Below are 17,812 nucleotides of genomic sequence, written 5' to 3' on the forward strand. Positions count from 1 at the left end.
TAAAAGGAATTTCTTTCTTTCCAGCTGAGCTCACATATGCAGCAAAACAATACACAGGTGATCCAAGCAGAAGAGATAAGTCTTTTGAGAAGGAGATCAGTATCGATCTAAAGCACAGGGGAGTAGTGCGCAGTATTGGCCACAGTCACACAGATCCTTGGATTGCCATTTTTCCATTCTTTAATGGAGGAAGCATTGGCGATATGATGCTCAACATTTCATACCAAAAAGGCACATTTATAAAGATTATTAAGAAGCCGGATCCGAAGAATCCTAATGTTGCATCGTCAAGCACTGCTCCACAACTTAGCCCTGCGGAGATGGATCGTGTTACGGAATTTCCATGAGTATATAGCTAATATAAATGGGAATCTCCATGAGTATATAGCTAATATAAATAACAAAGAGCCAGGTATGATAGTATATTACATATATTACGTATATTAGTATATTAACTTGTAACTTGATGCATTAGTAATAAAACCCTCCCCCCGAACGCTAAACAAACTACTTCATCTGTGGCAGTCACACGAAAACAAAACAGCTTTTTCATCTGCTCGCGAGTACGTACTTGCAAGGTCAGCCTCTCCTCCTTTTTCTACACGAAAACAAAACAGCTACTTTATCTGCCAAGGTCAGCCTCTCCTCCTTTGGGCTTTCTTGCGCAGTCTTTCTTTGTGTATTTCTCTCTCCTCCTTTGGGCTTTCTTGCGCAGTCTTTCTTTGTGTATTTCTCTCTTCAAGTATCGTACAATCGGGTCTGCAGATATTAGTAGCTTAAATGGTTTATGGAAATCTGGATGTGCAAGGAGAGCATTTGCTTGGATGACCTGTTTCAGCTTTAGGAAACTTTGAGCGCATGCAGAGGTCCAAATATACCTATTGCCCTTCTTGAGTAACTGGCGAAGAGGATACGTGATGGCTGTTAAATTAGGAACAAAGCTTAAGGAGAAATTTGCCATTCCCAAAAAACTCTGGAGGGTTTTGACTGAAGTTCGGGGAGGATAGTTCTGAATAGCTACAATCTTAACTGGATCCATCCGAATACCTTCTGCGGATACTATAAAACCCAAAAATTTGAGTTTAGTTGTACCCCATCTGCACTTCTTAAGTTGTAGCTGCAGGTTGTAAGTTTGAATTCGTTGCAGTACTTGATCCAAAACCTGGACATGCTGCTACCACATTGGAGTGTGAATCAATATATCATCTAGGTAGACTAGGACTACCCCTTGTGTAATGAGGTCCTGAAATATGATGTTAGCAGTTCGCTGACATGTACTGCCTGAGTCAATTAAGCCAAAGGGCATTCGGGTGAATTGGAACAATTCTCTAGGAGTCTGAAAAGCTGTTTTGTGTGCATCTGCAGGGTTTAATGGAATTTACCAATACCCCGAAGCTAGGTCTAGAGTCTAGAGAGGTGAAATATCTGGACCTTCCTAATTGGTCTGAAATGTCATCAATCCTGGGTACGGGATAAAGATCATGAATGGTGACGTTATTCAGAGGCCTAAAATCGATGCAAAACCGATAGCCACCATCCTCCTTCCGCACCAAATGGGGTTCTGATACCCAGTCGCTGCAAGAGGGAACAATCACTCCTTGTTGGAGCATCTCCTGAACTGCTTGGTCGAAGATCTACGTCTTCATGCCATGCGGACTAGAGGGGCGTCCCCAGTACTGATCTGGTGTTGGATGGGCATGTTAATTTAGGACGTGTAAGCGTGCTTTTGACAAAGTTTGGGGAATTTGCGTAGCAATGTACGTACATCGTGCAATCGTGTGTCTGAGTTTTCGAGAGTGTATTGTGTATGCACAAAATTAGGACCTTGACGAGAACGACACATGGGAAAGGGAAGAGTGTTTGGAAGAAATAGCTGGAAGGTATCAAAATTTAACTGTGCTCGAGTTTTGACAAACCAAATAACACTGTAATTGGAGGTGCTTGAGATATGGGTAAGTGACTAATGGAGGAAATTGTACTACCTGAATCTAGAAGTGGTTCATGAGATGTGTTTCCGAGTTGGGCTAGTATGGAACACACCATGCGTCCGGAAGAGGAGCTGGCTTGTATATGCGGGAAGTGTCCTTCCTCCACTATCCCGCCTAAATGTTTTTCGGCAAGTCCGCCAAGGTGGCGGCATCTGAGCATTGTGGTGGTGTTGATGTGCCCGCAACTTTCTACAATGACGCCGAATGTGGCCATGAGTGTTGCAATAAAAGCACTTGGGTTGACCTTGAGCAACCCGTTCTGGAAGTGCTCGTCAAGCATTAATGTGAGCATTTTGCAAGTCTGCCAAGGTGGCGACATCTGAGCATTCTGGTGGTGTTGATGTGCCCGCAACTCTCTACAATGACGCCGAATGTGGCCTTAAGTGTCGCAATAAAAACACTTGGGTCGACCTTGAGCATCACGTTCTGGAAGTGCTCGTCGAGCATTTATTTGAGCATTCTGTATGTCCACATCCATCGGTGTAGGATGGGAGTCCCCTATGTCAGAGTGGGCAGCGGAAGGAGAGAGGAAAGAGACAATGGCACGCATGAGAGACACGAGAGAGAGAGAGAGAGAGAAAGAAAGAAAGAAAGAAAGAAAGATTTTTAACGTCTATGTCAGGCCGAAATCGGCCTATGAGACAAATCAAATGTACATGGCGTGTATGTCATCCGTCTATCGGAAAGACAAATGAAACAAAACTGATACAAAACTGAACTGAATGTAGGTAATGGAGTATCTGAGGAGGGATGGGGCTCTATCTCTAGGGGTATATGCATGTCTATATGCTCAAGGTAGTACAATCATGAGAATGCATCAAGCTCTCTAGCTCCATCCTGTACAAATGGGGGGATGTAAGATGTGGTACATGGGCGGGGCTGGTGCCAAGGCTACCCGGATGAAAGCTGTCGGGTCGGCCCTCATCTGAGCTACTCGCTCCTCAGTGGCACGGCGCTCCCGGGCTCGGATCTCCTCGATCTGTCGGTGGTGGGAGCTCACGCCCCTGTAGCCTGTGACTCGTGGTCGTCGTCTAGCTCGGTTCACCTCCGCCTGTGGGAGTGTCACTCCTCTCTGAGTATCTGGTGAGGTAGGGGTGGCAATCCTCTGAAAGAAGTCTGTGAGCTGCGACTGTCTCCCCTCTGTCTGTGTAGCTGTGCGTGGCTGTAGTAGTGTGTCCCGATGGCTCTGTATCTCTAGTAAGAAATGTCCGAGCTGTCTCTGATCTCGAGAGTCCATGATCTCTCGGAGAGTGGGCTGTCCTCTGAATAAGGCCTCATACCTGCCTCTGATCTCAGTGTATGCTCTGCATCTACATACAAAGTGCTCCTCACTCTCCACCTCCTCTGTGCAGGCTCTGCAGACTCGCTCCTCCCTGGGAACACCAGTATGTCTCCCGATCTCAATCTCTAACCTGTGTGAAGCCACTCTCAGCTGACCAATCGCCACCCGTGAGCTATGTGGCATATATGTGTCCATATAGCGTGGTCTCTGTATGAACCCCCCAGACAATATGGTGAGAAACTGGTCTCTGTAATCTGACATCCTCGTCCCCAAGCCAGGTGACTCCCAGACTCTCCTAGTGTATAGCTGCCACAGATCCTGTCTCAATACCAAGTTTCTCTCACTACGAGAGAGGTGAACAGATGGTGAGTGGGGGTCGTACTGGAATGGTGGTAGGCTCTCCATGTCAAGACCGTGTCCCTCAAACCATGCTCTGACCTGTGAGTACCAAGCTCTCGCATGCCCACTCTCTGATAGCTGTATAGCTGCCTCAAATGCTCTACGAGTGAGTCTGTCAGGAGGTAGCTCTCTCATCCTCTGGATGAAGCAGACTGTCTGGAATAATGCCTCTACAACCATAGGTGGTGTGGCGAGCTCGGCTCTAATAATGTCATGTGGCACTGTCTTCTTGCTGCGGAGCAAGCGTGAGATCATACATACCTGTGGTCTCTCAAGCTGTGTCCACTGGTCATCTGTCAATCCTGGTGCCCATACTGCCGCCGAGTACATCAGGGCCGGGGTGACTAAGGTGTCAAAAAGCCAGCCCTTCGTGCGGGGCTCCTGAAAGTGTGCCTGGTGGCATCTCCGCTCTAGCATGGTCAGAGCTGCATATCCTCGGGTGAGCCTGTCAGCAGCAGCCTGCCTCATAGTGAAGGGTCCTGGTAGGCTGGTGAATGTGATGCCAAGATAGACATAGGAGGTGACTACATCAACCTGTCCTCCTGCTGCTGTGAAGGTGGCAGCGCTCCTCACTGCACTGGATGTGTGAAAGATCATGACCTTGGTTTTGCCAAGGTTCACAGTCAACCCCTTGTGTGTGCTGAAATCGTCCAAGGCCTCAAGATGGCGTTGCAAGCCCTCGGGTGACTCTGAAATCAACACAATATCATCAGCATATAACATGATGTGGACCGGAGTACCTGCCAAGTCGCTCCCCTCTCCCCCTGCTCGTAGTATGTAGTCGGAGATCTCGTCGATGTAGAGCCCAAAGAGTGTCGGGGAGAGTGGGCATCCTTGCTTAACACCAATGGTGCTAGCAATGGTCTCTGAAAAGCCGCCTGGGCAACGAACTCGACCCGTCACCCTCTCGTAGAGAGTATATATGGCCCAAATCATCTCTGTCGGTACCCCAATGCTGTGAAGGCGCTGGAAGAGTCTCTCGCGTGGGACTGTGTCAAAGGCCTTGCGGAAATCCACAAAGCAGCAGTAAAGCCTCTTCTTCCGCGCCTTTGCCCCATCAATGAGGCAGCGCAGAACGAAGATGTGGTCAGTGGTGGAGAAAGCTCGTCTGAAACCTGCCTGGCCTGGAGCTCGTAAACCCTCGGTCTCTGCGTAGCAGCTAAGCTATGCCTCAAGTACTGCTCCATATAGCTTGGCCATCGTGTGGCCAATCATGATAGTCCTGTAGTTCCCTGGGTCCAGGGTGTCGCCAGATTTGTGGATAGGCACTATGGTGTGCTGTGTCCACTCCTCTGGGAAGCCCTCCCCTATAGCCCGGTTGAAGACATGTGCAATCAACGGGGCTATAGTGGAGGCCGCATAAATGATGTGCTCACTCTGTAATCCAGTGTGGTCAGCTGATCGTCTGTGCTGCATGCGGCGTATGGCCCTCTCTACCATCTCTGCTGTAAAGAAGGAGGAGCACGTGGGGCGTGGCTCATGTGGCTGTGGGATAGGAGGCTGCCCTGGCACCTCATAGAGGCGCTCTGCATAATCATGCCATATCTGTGGATCCTCAATAGCTGTGGTCGGACGTGGCTCGCGCAGGGTGCGCCATGCCGTCGCGCTATCTATGCTCATGAATAGGCGGTATAGCTCAAGCTCCTGTGCCTCTTCGAATGCTCGCCGCTTTTGGCGTGTCAGCGTCTTCATATCTCGTCTGGCCTCTCTCTCTGTGATCTCTCCTAAGGCTCGCCGTGCACGGAGGCGTCGGTATAACTCTCTGCACTCATCATCATACCAGCGGTTCTGAGGCATAGTCCCGGGGGGGGGAGTGCGTCCTGTGTGAGTGGTGTGTGGAAATGAGCTAATAGCTGAAGTGTGGAGAACGGAAGAGATATGTGATGTGAGAACTGAGAGTGGTGTGGATGGGTGGAGGAGGCATAGGCCATGCTCGACCTCGGCTGAGTAAAGAGAGGCTAGCTCATGTGTGAAATGGATGGTGGTGTGTGGAGTGTGTGCTGTGGAGCTATGTGGGATGGTATCTCCGGTGATGGAGAAAGAGAGGTATGTGTGGTCGGCTCCGATGGGTATGGGTGGAATGGTGAAGGATGTGATAAGGTGTATAGCCTCCCTGGGTCCCAGAATATAGTCGACTGTACTCCCCCCTCCCTCTGTAACTCCATGTGGCATACAAGTCAGGCCCCCTGAGGTGGGCCACTGGGCCATCCCGTTATAAATAACGAGACGGTGCTGGGAGCCAAGTCGAAGTAGGTGTCGTCCGTAGGCTGTGACTGGAGCTCTGTCTGCTGTATCTCTCATAGTAGCCTCCTCATCTAGAGTGTGTAGTGCCTCTGGGTCCTCGTGGTCATATGTTTCACACTGCTCACTGCGCGTACGAGCATTGAAGTCTCCCATAAGGAAGACTTCACCCAGTGTGGAGTACTCCATAATCTCCTCCGTGAGGCATGCGTACGGTGACTCCTGCTCAATAGGGGCGAATCTGGAGCCTGTGGGAGCAAAGTAGCAAAGGGCAATGTAGACGATCCTGTCTCGTGAGAGCTCGAGGCGAATCCACATGTATCGGGCCTGTGGGTCCCGGGCAACAATCTGTAGTCTGCTGTGAAGCCCCTGTCTAAAGAGTATAGCCACTCCTCCTGAACCGCGAGTGGTGTGCTGGCGCATACATCCCCGATGTAGAGACTCCCATTGGAAACCATGTATCCGTGGTAACCCTCTCTCTGGGCTCTCGTGTGTCTCTGTAAGTAGAATGATGTCTCGACCTCTCATCACCTCCTCAAGTCTCTCTGGGTGTGTCCATAGGTCTCCATTGCAATTCCAAACCGTGACATGAATCTCCTCGTGTGTCCCACAGGCCGCGAGTCCCTATGCGATGGTCTTGCCATCAATGATAACCCTACCATCTCGATATACTGCCTTCTTCCCTTCTTTGCGGGCCTGGTGGACTCTAGGCATGCACGTGCGGCGGTGGTCTTGTTGCATCTTTGTGAGGTCATCATCAAGATAAATCGGGGGGCCTTCTAGCCCTCTCAAGATGACCCTCTTTCGGAGGAAAGAAGTTCGAGACTCCTTGGAGGCGAATTGGAGGATGAGAGCTCTCTTCTTTGGATCTTTACCGGCTCTCCAAACTTTGGAGAAAGGGATCTCTTCTTCCTTGTATCCCACTTTCTTGCATAAGGCTTTCCCATCGCTCTCGGGTGTGGACCCTTCTTCTTCTTTGATGCCGGTCACTCGCACATTGAGACGGCGAGCTTGTCGCATTTTCTCCTCCTCGATGGTTGTGTGTACGATGAGTACCTCATCTTTTTGGGCTTCCTCTCTTGCTACCTTCTTGATATTCTTTTTGACCACTTCGACCCATCCTTCTTTGGTGGCTTCTAATTTGTCCTCAATGCTTGCGGTGAGGGCTTTGGTGATCTCCTCCTTGAGGGCTTCCTTAGCCTCCTCTTTAATCTCTCCTTCCTCGGGGGTGAGGGATGTGATGGAAGCATGAAGGAGGTCGATTTGTGCCTTCATCTCTTCTTGCTCTTTCCTCCATCTCTCCCTCTCCTTCTCGTTCTCCCGTGCCCTTCTCTCCTTCTCCTCTTTGAGGTTTTGGATTTCCGCTCTCATGTCCTCTTTTTCTTCGTTCCATAGCTTGATGAAGGTGGCTTTCTCCTCCCTCCATATCTCTCTCTCCATCCACCATTCTTTCATGTCCTTCTCCAATTGTGCAAGCCTCTTGTTCGTGAGCATGAAGGTTGTCTTCATTGTCGATTTCGGCGTCTTGATGATGGGGGAAGACATAGTTGTATTCGGAGCTACCCTCTCTTCATATTGTGAAGAAGAGGGGAGAAGGGGAGTACGTGTATGTATGCGTGTATGTGTGTAGTGTGTGTGTGGGTATGTATCCGTGTGTGTGTGTGTGTGTGTGTGTGAGAGAGAGAGAGAGAGAGATGGCTGTGTGATCGGGAGAGAGGAGGGGCTGCGTGAGGGGGAGGCTGGGGGGGGGGGCAGTTCAGCAGCAGGCGGCAACAGTAGGCGGGGGCAATGGCGGGAGCGACGCAGCAGGGGGAGTCGGCAGCGAATGGCAGCGGCGGCAGGGGCGGCAGTGGCAGGTGGGGCTGCAGCAGCGGCTGTGCCGCGAACTGCTACAGCTGGGGGTGGGCAGCGCGCGGACACGCAGGGGGAGAGAGAGAGAGAGAGAGAGAGAGAGAGAGAGAGAGAGAGAGAGAGAGACAAATGGTAAAGGCTGGCTAGCCTGATATAACTCCAGATGGCAACTTTGTACAATGATGAGTGACTAATGAAAGAGGGAGCCCCCCCCTCCTATATATAGGAGATGTGGGAGGCTGGGAGACCGTGTGTCTCGAATACCGGTCTGGTCCAAAATGACCCTCCAATATGAATGGGGGAAAAGTGGCCAAAACAGGTCTAAATGGGCAATGTGTTGAAACAACCCTAAGTGTGCTTGAGATCCATGCGCAGTAGGTGTACGGGTGGCCAACCCACAACCAAGGGCCAGTGCACGTGAGTGTGAGGAGCCTGTAGACAGGGTGCGAAGCATCTGGAAGTGAAGAATGAAAATCTAACACCCCCCCTCAACAACAGATGCGGAGAAGCTGTTGAGGGAAAACGCAACACGCCTGGTAAATCTGGAGAAGATGTAAATCCCGGAGAAAAGGATGAAGAAGTGCCAGCCAAACAACACGACAATCCGTACAACACCAATGTGATGATGAACAAAGGTCGAGACGCTTAAAGGATGCGGAATTACATGCTTCCATTTATGAGAAAGAACTCATGGCTGTAATTCATGCACTCTCAATCTGGAAGCATTACCTTTTGGGAGCGGACTTCATTATTAAGACGGATCATCAGAGCCTTCGCTACTTTCTCACACAAAGAAAGTTATCAGAAAAGCAGATGAGATGGGCCAATTTTCTTTCAATGTTCCATTTGTGCCGTTGCAGATGTTAGATTTTCATCCCCAGATGCTTCGCACCCTGCTTACAGGTTCACACACACCACGTGCACTGGCCCTTGGTTGTGGGTTGGCCACCCGTACAACTGCTGGACAGGGATCTCAGGCACACACATAGGGTTCACCCAACACATTGCCCACTGAGGCTTTATTAGCCACTTAGGCCTTTATTAGGCCACTCACATTGGATGGTGGTCATTTATTATGTAGGGTGATTATTGAGCATTTGCCCTACCTCCCTCTATTCTCCTATATATAGGAGGGGAGGGGCCACCTCTTCCACATCCTGTACATATAGAGTTACCATCTGGAGTTATTGGGCTTGCCAGCCTTTTCACCATCTCTCTCTCTCTCTCTCTCTCTCTCTCTCTCTCTCTCTCTCTCTCTCTCGTGTCTCTCTCATGTGCCATTGTCTCTTTCCTTTCTCCTTCCGTTGCCCACTCTGACATGGTATCAGAGCACTAGGGTGTTCCCTCTGCCATCGCCATCAGCAAGGAGGACCTTTCGGGAGTTTTCATCGCGAAGAAGGTTCTCTCCACCACCTGCGTTTTCTGCCCCCTGCGTTTTCAGCATATGGGCCAGCGTTTTCCTGGTTGAGACCTCTCTCTGCTGCCCTCCCATCATCGCCCACCCTCCTCTTGCCCAGCGCCTTTCCCTCCCCCTCTGATCTGCTCCAGCGTTTTTGGCTGCCCAGCGTTTTCAGGCTTAATTGCAGGCTGCCCAGCATTTTCAGCATTGGAGGACCCTCACACCTTGCGTTTTCTTTCCCCAGCCTTGGTACCCTGTTAAGCACAAGCCCTCTTCACCGCCGGAGATTCCCTCCTTGGCCATCTGAGGCTTCTCCTATTGCTGCCCCGTACCGTCTGTTGAACTTCCACCTTCTGGTTCTTTGCCCTGATCAGCGATTACCATTGTTGCTTCTCCATCAGCCGGAGTTCCTTCCCCTCGGTTACCCGAAGCTCTCCATTGCTGCCCGGCACCCTCTGTTGGCCATCTACATTCAGATTTGGGACTGTTTTGCTGATTTTCAGCCAGCTTCTTGGTGCATCTCCTTGTCCTCTTGCCACCTCTCCCAACATCCGGTATCGGTGTCCCCGACACTGATAGGATTGCTGAAATCTCTGTTTTCAGCAGAGTTTTCCAGCCCCTTTGCTGTGTTTTCTTGGCATGGACAGCACCTTACCTTGGCCTCGTCAGTAACCCCTCGGATTCCCTTCCTGATTCACAGGTCTTTACTCCTTACCCGCACCGGTGTTGCGCTTTCCACGGCGTGTTTTCAGATCGCATTTTCAGCTTTGCTCATTTTTCTCCAACATTGAGACGATGACTCAGATCATAGGTTCTGGCATCCTGGACGGATCTCCCTCGACATTGCAGGTCTTCCCTCCTCGTGGCTCTCTTGCCCTTGGGAAGATGCAGGGGTTGATGTTTATACAGGTTTTTTTGTGGATGTGGCTTGTGTCTTGCACCGCTACTTCTCCCTTAGTAACCCTCCCTCCCTCTCCCTTGACTGCCGTCTCTATTTTTGGGATTGCCCTTTCCACCTCCTTTACAGGTTATTTGTATTACAGATCCGTGCCTCTTGGCACGTCAGGCACTTCTTTTGGACATGTTCCTCTAGATGTGAGAATCCTCTGGCATTTGGATGCCTGCAGGGTATTTTCCTACCTACTGCTTCATGGTGGCTCTTCAGCCTTACCTCTACTTGATAGAGCTTCTTCCTTGCTTCTGCTTGGTCCTGTGGCTCCTTCATCTGCAGTTTGGATGTACCCATGCACCACTTACACGGTGAAGACCTCCTGGATGATCCTTTTGCTGATCTACTCCGAGGCTATGACTTGTACATTACCGGTCATTCTTCCCGATGCATCCTCTCGGCCGTCCTCTACCTTACTGCATTTCATTACCTCTCAAGGGGGGGAGTTCTCTTCTGACGCTCGTCTTCAGGACTTGCACTTGCAGACTCTCTCTTGGATATCTTGTCCAGACCCCGGTGGTGGATGTGCTCCCACAGGTTGATTTCCCCAGGATCTCCTCTGGCTCTCATATTGTCTGATATTGTGTCTGTCATGGAACGACAGATCATCTACCACAGCCTATACACCCTCGAGACGACTTTTCTACCGGAAGATTGCAGATATTGCGGCCTCTACACAGGGACAGCCTCTCCTTGGATTGCTTCTCCCATCATCTTGTCTACCCTATTGGACGATGATTTCCCTATTTTGCTCTGAGCCTCTTCTTCTATCCTGCTCTTCCTCCCTCTTCTGCTAGAGCTTCTTTGACTTGGACATGCTACCGGTTTCCCACCTTGGCAGCTTCCCTCTCTTCGTGGTCAGAGTGTTCCTTTTCAGGGGGGTCCCCATATATTCCCCGTCTTGTCTCCGGCTGCTACACTGTATTTTACATTAGTGGTGATCAATACCGATGGGCTATTGTACGCTCATCTTCGGTTACTTCCTTTATATTTTCATCAGCGATTTGCTCCGTTGTTGGCCTCTCCATCAGCTACCGTGTGCGACTTGATCAGCCTGCTCATGCTTTGGTCATCATCACATTGGTGCTGGACGGTTCGTCGCTTCGTTTTGTTTTGCTGGCGCTTCTTCACATTACACATCTCCAGATTTGTCAGGCGTGTTGCATCTTCTTCATCAGCTCCGCATCTGTGTTTGAGGGGGGGTAAAACCGGTCTATGGTCAATAAAGGGGTGGTTCCTTCTATTCAATACCTGGACTTTAATACACACACGCTTCAAAATAATCCTCACTTCCTCGCTCAACAACAGATTGGCCCCGAAGACTGGCGCCCCTTGCGGTATTTCTTTATAATTAGGAAACTCTGATAGAAATTACAACTTCTGGGAGAATTTCGCCAGCATAACGGTACCAAACCTGGCCCAAAACTTCCCAGAATGATCTGAAACTCTCGGGATCACCTCAGCAGGTCTCTGCCATTCATCTGTGGCCCAAAACAGTCAATTTCAGCTCGCTGTATTTTCTGGTTCAGCACTGTTTTTGACCTGTTTTCAGCTCTCTGTGATCCCTGTGCTGTGCTCTACACAATGGGCTACAAGCCCCTTGATTCTGGAAGTAATCGGGGCACAAAACAGCCCTGAAACAGTCCAAAATCAGCACTCTACAGGTGCTGATTTTCTGCACAAATCGAGAGGTTACTACCCTCTCGTGTTCCTTCTTTGGTGTAGCATTTAGCTACACCCGTTCCTGTTCAGGGAGGCAACTAGCCTCAGCTTTCTGAGCATAAACCCTCACTGCTGTACATCGGTTTCATCTGAAAAGCCCTCTTGTGGGGCATCACAATACTGCTAGAAGGGAGTAAGAGGCAGTGGGGAGCAAGCTCAACCCTCTGTGCATGAGAGACAGGGAGAAGTTATGCATTCAATAGCTCTTAACCTGTTGCAAACCACCTCAGGCTGCAAATGAGCCAGGGAGAGAGAGAAATCGAGCGCCCCTGCATCTGCAGTTAGTAAGTTGCAGATTTTGTGACAAATGGCACTCATGCCTTCAGTTTCCCGTTCCAACCTTCAGGTCTAAAAATATCTCAAGTTATGCGTCCGGTGACTTTACCGTAGAGTTGTAAAATGGTCCTCGGGACATTCTTGACGTAATGACGCGAAGACATTTTCTGGCCAAAAATAGCAGTTCCCTAAATTTTAGGAGACTGGCCTAATGCATTCCCTCGGGTCTTCTGACCATCATTCCAGTGTATGTCCACATCCAAAAATGCATAGGGACATAGATACAGTGACTTTTCCACAATGTCCACTCTCTTGAGTGACCTTGCAAGTCCGGCCAGGCAAACTGTCCGGGCATTCTGCAGTGACCAAGCATAACGTCCTGATCAACTGTCTTTCTAGTTCCCAGTGCTAGTTCTAGGGCTCAGATTGACCTTCAGTCCAATGTCCCAAAGGCCTATCTTCTTCTGGCCATGCAAAAGGTCCTAGCTTCTGCCAAGAGATTTGGGGGAAAGCAACAGCAGCAAAGAAAAGAAAGAAGAATATTTATATAAAGATATAAATAGGGAAAGCAACTGTAGAAAAATATCACCACCTGGTGACATACCCCCCTCTTGAAAGAAGCAAGCGACCTCGATTGCATTCGGCACATGCTAACAGATGACACGGGAGGATAACAAGATTCCCCAGGTTATTTATGTCATGGCATGTATCCCTTGCTAACAGTTGACACAGGACGATGATAGGACTTCCCCACTACCATTTGTGCCAACGCAAGTTCAAGTCTCACATAAATGTAGTCAAATATGCTTACTTGGAGCCTTTTCTATACATGCTTCTGGATGTAACACATAGTCACAACATGTATAATCATTCACTGAAGCGAAACAATCTCAACTTCAAAGCACTGATTCAATTGACAACAAATGTCAAATCTGATTCTGTACATTATTCCAAAAGAAATGCACTGTACAAGTGTATAGTACATAATGTACATTGCTTCAAAAAGCATGTCATGTCATTGTAGATTCTAATAGGAAAGCCTCTTTGTACAATTGCAACAACTGAGGCGAATCAGCCAATTCAGCCTCGTCCATCCATTTGGCATCCATTGGTGAATAGTTCCTGAACTTCACCAAAAATCTGCGTGCAATCTGTCCTTTGACTTTCCTATCTTTGTGTGCCAGAATCTGCTCAGGAATCAGAATTTCATCTAATTCCTCAACTTCAGGCTGTTCTTCTTGAACCATCTCTTCTGGCATTTGTCCAACAAAAGGCCTCAACAGGCTCACATGGAATGCATTATGAATCTTCCAATTCTCTGGTAATTTCAGCCTGTATGCCACATCACTAATCTTCTCTGAGACTTGGAAAGGGCCATAGTAACGCATACTAAGCTTCGGAAACAAATGTTCCTTGCCCTTCCTCTTTCTCAAGCGTGCCTTTTCAAAACGCAGCAAGACCCAATCGTTCTCTTTGAACACGAGCTCTCGACGATGCCTGTCAGCAGCTCGTTTCTGTTTAGCTTGTGACTTCTCTAAGGCATACTTGACCTTTGTGTAGGCTTCTTGCCATCCTTCCACATAACGATCTGCTTCAAAAATCTTGTCTTTTGTTTGCAAAATGGGAGGCACTTTCTTGCCACCTTCGACAATTTCAAAAGGTGCCTTGCCAGTAGAAGAATGCACTGTATTATTGTAAGCATACTCTACCAATGGCAAATAATGCTCCCAAGCTGGTTTGTGCTCTGATACATAACACTTGAGCAGATCCAAGACAGTAGAATTTGCTTCTTCAGACTGTCCATCTGTCTGTGGATGAAAAGATGATGAGAACTTCAAGGTAGTGCCCATGTTCTCAAACAATGCTTTCCAAAACAAGCTAGTCATTCTTGGGTCTCTGTCACTGACTATTGACTGTGGCATCCCATGGTACTTAAAGGTATTTTGCATAAATATCTTTACCATGTGCTCAGGCTTAATCTTCTTTCTGACAGGGATGAAATGTGCCTGTTTGCTGAATCTGCAAATTATTGTCCAGATTCCATCATTCCCTGTGGTTGTTCTTGGAAGATCAAAAATGAAGTCCATGGCAATACTTTCCCATGGCCTCTCTGGAATAGGCAGCGGTTGCAATAACCCAGGTGCCTTCTGTCTATCAAACTTGACCTTCTGGCATATTAGGCAAGATCTGACATATGCATCAACATTTGCTCTCAAAGCTGGCCAATAAAAGAAAGTCTACTGCTTTGACTGTAGCATCAATGCCACGATGTCCAGCATACGGTGGAGCATGACTTTCTAATAAAACTTTTGGCCTCAACTGTTTCGTGACGCATAATCTGCCATGCATCATGATAAAACCGTCTTTCAAGACATAATGATCATGATGTTGTCCATTGCTCAGCTGGTCATAAATGCGTGTAAAATCATCATCAGTAGCATACTGCTCTTTCATGTCATCTAACTCCTGATGATAAGAAATTGACACAGCTGACACTTGTGGTTTGCGTGATAAAGCATCAGCAACCACATTCTTCTTGCCTTCTACATGCACTATCTGGAAATGAAACATTGATAGAAAATTTGCCCAGCGCATGTGTTTCTCTGACAACTTAGCTTGTGTGAGAAAGTATCTGAGAGTCTGGTGATGATCCGTTTGCACTACAAAATCAGCACCAAGCAAATAGTGCTTCCAACTGGTAAGTGCATGGATAACTGCCAGCAATTCTTTCTCATAAATCTGATATGCCTTCTCAGTGTCAGAGAGTATTCTACTCTCATATGTCGCAACTCGGCCATTCTGCATCAAGACAGCACCAATGCTGTTCCCACATGCATCACACTGCACTACAAATGACTTAGACAGATCTGGCAATACAAGCACTGGATCTATAGTCATTTTGGTCTTCAAGCATCTAAATGCTGATTTCTCTTTGTCAGTCCATTGCCACTTGATGGCTTTCTTTTCAAGCGCATGTAATGGAGAAGCAATCTCAGCAAAGTGTCTGACAAATCTCCTGTAATAAGAGCATAGGCCAAGAAAACTGCGAACATCATGCACTGTTTTCAGATCTGGCCAAGACACGATTGCTTCTATCTTTGCAGGATCCATTGTGACACCATCTTTGGAAACTATGTGCCCAAGGAAGTGAATTTCTTCCATGAAGAATTCACTCTTCTTGCCATTAATGAGCAATCTGTTACGTTTCAGCTCATTAAAGACTGCAGTAAGATGGTCTCTGTGCTCCTCTTCATCCTTTGAGAGGATAATCATATCATCAAAGAATGTGCCCACATACTTTTTGTAAGGACGGAAGATTCTGTCCAGCATTCTGTTAAATGTGGCAGGAGCATTGGTCAATCCAAACGGCATGACTAGAAACTCATAGAGACCAAATGTAGTTCTAAAGGCAGTCTTGTGGACATCCTCAGGTCTTATTCTAATCTGATGGTATCCACTCTTCAAATCTATCCTGCTGAATATTCCTGCTCCTTGCAGACGATCAAGAATGTCATCTATGCGCGGAATCGGAAACCTATTCTTGATCGTGTTCTTGTTCAAGGCTCTGTAATCAATACACATTCGCCATGTCTTTCTTTTGTACTAATAACACAGGTGAACAAAATGGTGAACTACTGGGCTGAATTAAACCCTTCTCTAATAGCTCATTGACCTGTGTCATGATCTCTTTCTGCTGTGCTGCACTAACCCTGTACGGTGGCCTATTGGGTGGACTAGACCCTGGAACTAGATCTATAGTATGATCTTCAGGCCTCTCAGGGGGTAACTCTCCTGGTAATGATTCTGAAAAACAATCACTCAACTGATCCAAGAAAGCCTTTCTACTTTCATCTAGTGTAGACATATTACTTTCAACTTCATTAATTGGCTTTGCAAAAACCAAGTACGCAGAAAGATGACTTTTCATTACTGAAGAAATAGTAGAAGCAGAAACTACTGGGACAGACTCCCCTTTCAGCTTTACATCAAGTTTGTGAGTCTTGTCCCTATGTACAAGTGTAATTGTTCTGTTAAAGACATCCAAGACTGCATGCTTCCTGTGACACCAAGGAATGCCTAACAGAACGTCACATCCTTCCAAGGGCATAATGTGAAACTCCTCTGTGTCCACATAGCTCTGAATGTGCAAGCGGAGTTTGCCAAGTATGGGAGTGACAGGTTCAGAATGCCCAGGGCATGCCAAATCAGCCTGTCCCACTGGTCCCATTTCTTCAGGACGAATGCCCAGCTTGGCTGCCAATGCCGGTGTAATGAAATTAGCTCGAGCTCCAAGATCAAAGAAAATCAGCATTGTTTCATCTCTGATCTTGCCCCAAGCTCTGCACAATTCTGTAGCATCAGTACAGGGCTGATCCCCAACCATGTCAAGTACCAATCCTGCACTCGGCATTGTCTTCTTCTTTGGTGGTGCATCTTTATCCTCCGCATCTGAAGATTGCTTCTTTGGACACTTAGCTGCAATATGCCCTCTCTCTTCACAAATGAAGCATTTCCCAGCCTGCATCAATGCCTTCCGCTCTTCAAATGACTTCCCAAACAGTGGCCTCTTTTGTCCTTTGCCTTGCCCAAATGGTTTTTGAGGCTGTGCTTGAGATGTCTTCTTCCAGAATGGCTTCTTTCCAAAATTGCTCTTGGCTGAAAAATCCTTCTTTCCTTCTGTTTCCTGTTTGCCCTGAGGTTCCTTCTTCACAGTGTTCTTGAATCCACCTGAACCTCCTTGCAGCAGTGCATTAGCCATGTTTGCATTCTCAATCAGCTGAGTCATGTTTGAAACGTTGGTCTTAATGCAGTAATCCCTGATTTCTTTGGGCAAACCACAACAGTACTTCTCAATCTGCTCTGACAATGACACTGTCCTGTAAGAAGTTACTGGCAGCAAAGCATCCCAGAACTTCTTGTTGTACTCTTCCAAATTAGCACAGTTAGCTGCATCCAACTTGTGCCATTGTGTCATCACATCCACTTCAAAAGCGTTTGTCAGCCATGCAGAAGAGAACTGCTGTTTGAATTGGACCCATGAATTCGGTTGTAAACCTTGCATTAACAGTGAGGTCCACCACTGTAACGCATTGCCCTTCAAGAAAGTAGCTGCCTTACGTATCTTTGAGGGCTCTGTGAAGTTTCCTCCAGTGTATGCTGCATCAAATTGCTGAATAAAAGTCAGTGCTTTCAATCTGTCCTGCAAACCATTGAAAGTCTCAAACTTCACTGCTTGACCACCTTCCTTGTAATCTTTCTGCTTAAGACTCTTAGGTGTCAAGTGATTATAAACTGGGGGCAATAAAAATGGCAAATCCCTTGGCCTCTTCTCTGTACTGCCCTCACCAGTCTTTGCTGCCACATGCTCACTAGGCTGAGAAAATTCAGCCTTACTGACAGGTGGTGCAGGCATCAGAACTGGGCTATACACTGTCTGATGACCTGGCTGCACTCCAATATTTGCATAAAGAGGGTTCACTGCCTCAGCAGGCATCAATCCTGGTGACCCTCTTGGCATGAAACCTGGAAAAGTCGTGGGCGGCGTTGCCATAGCTTGAAAAATGGACCCACCACCAAAGTAACCAGGTTGGGCAGCAATCTGAGTGGAAATGGTCGGCATCAGTACCTGTGCATTGCTCCCTTGACCATTCCCTGCAGGATCCTGTGCCTGTGTAACATGAGGCACTGGCCCTGTTTCCACTGTA

At 47.9% G+C, this 17,812-nt stretch overlaps 1 protein-coding gene across 3 annotated transcripts in view; it reads left to right on the forward strand.

Annotated features, from left to right (window-relative positions):
* The first annotated feature begins 483 nt into the window (after positions 1-483).
* The window catches only part of LOC147424152 (uncharacterized), a 34,878-nt gene continuing 17,549 nt past the window's right edge, over positions 484-17,812 (forward strand). Inside the window, exon 1 of one of the 3 annotated variants that reach the window (XM_086501913.1) lies at positions 484-578. The gene's annotated coding sequence lies outside the window, so the exon portion shown is untranslated. Of the gene's footprint in view, positions 635-737; positions 867-17,812 lie in introns of those variants that run through there. The other 2 variants (XM_086501912.1, XM_086501914.1) reach the window with 2 other exon arrangements.

This window comes from Adiantum capillus-veneris, chromosome 26 (genome assembly GCF_014529385.1).
Source record: "Adiantum capillus-veneris isolate H3 chromosome 26, ASM1452938v2, whole genome shotgun sequence".
NCBI lineage: Eukaryota > Viridiplantae > Streptophyta > Polypodiopsida > Polypodiales > Pteridaceae > Adiantum > Adiantum capillus-veneris.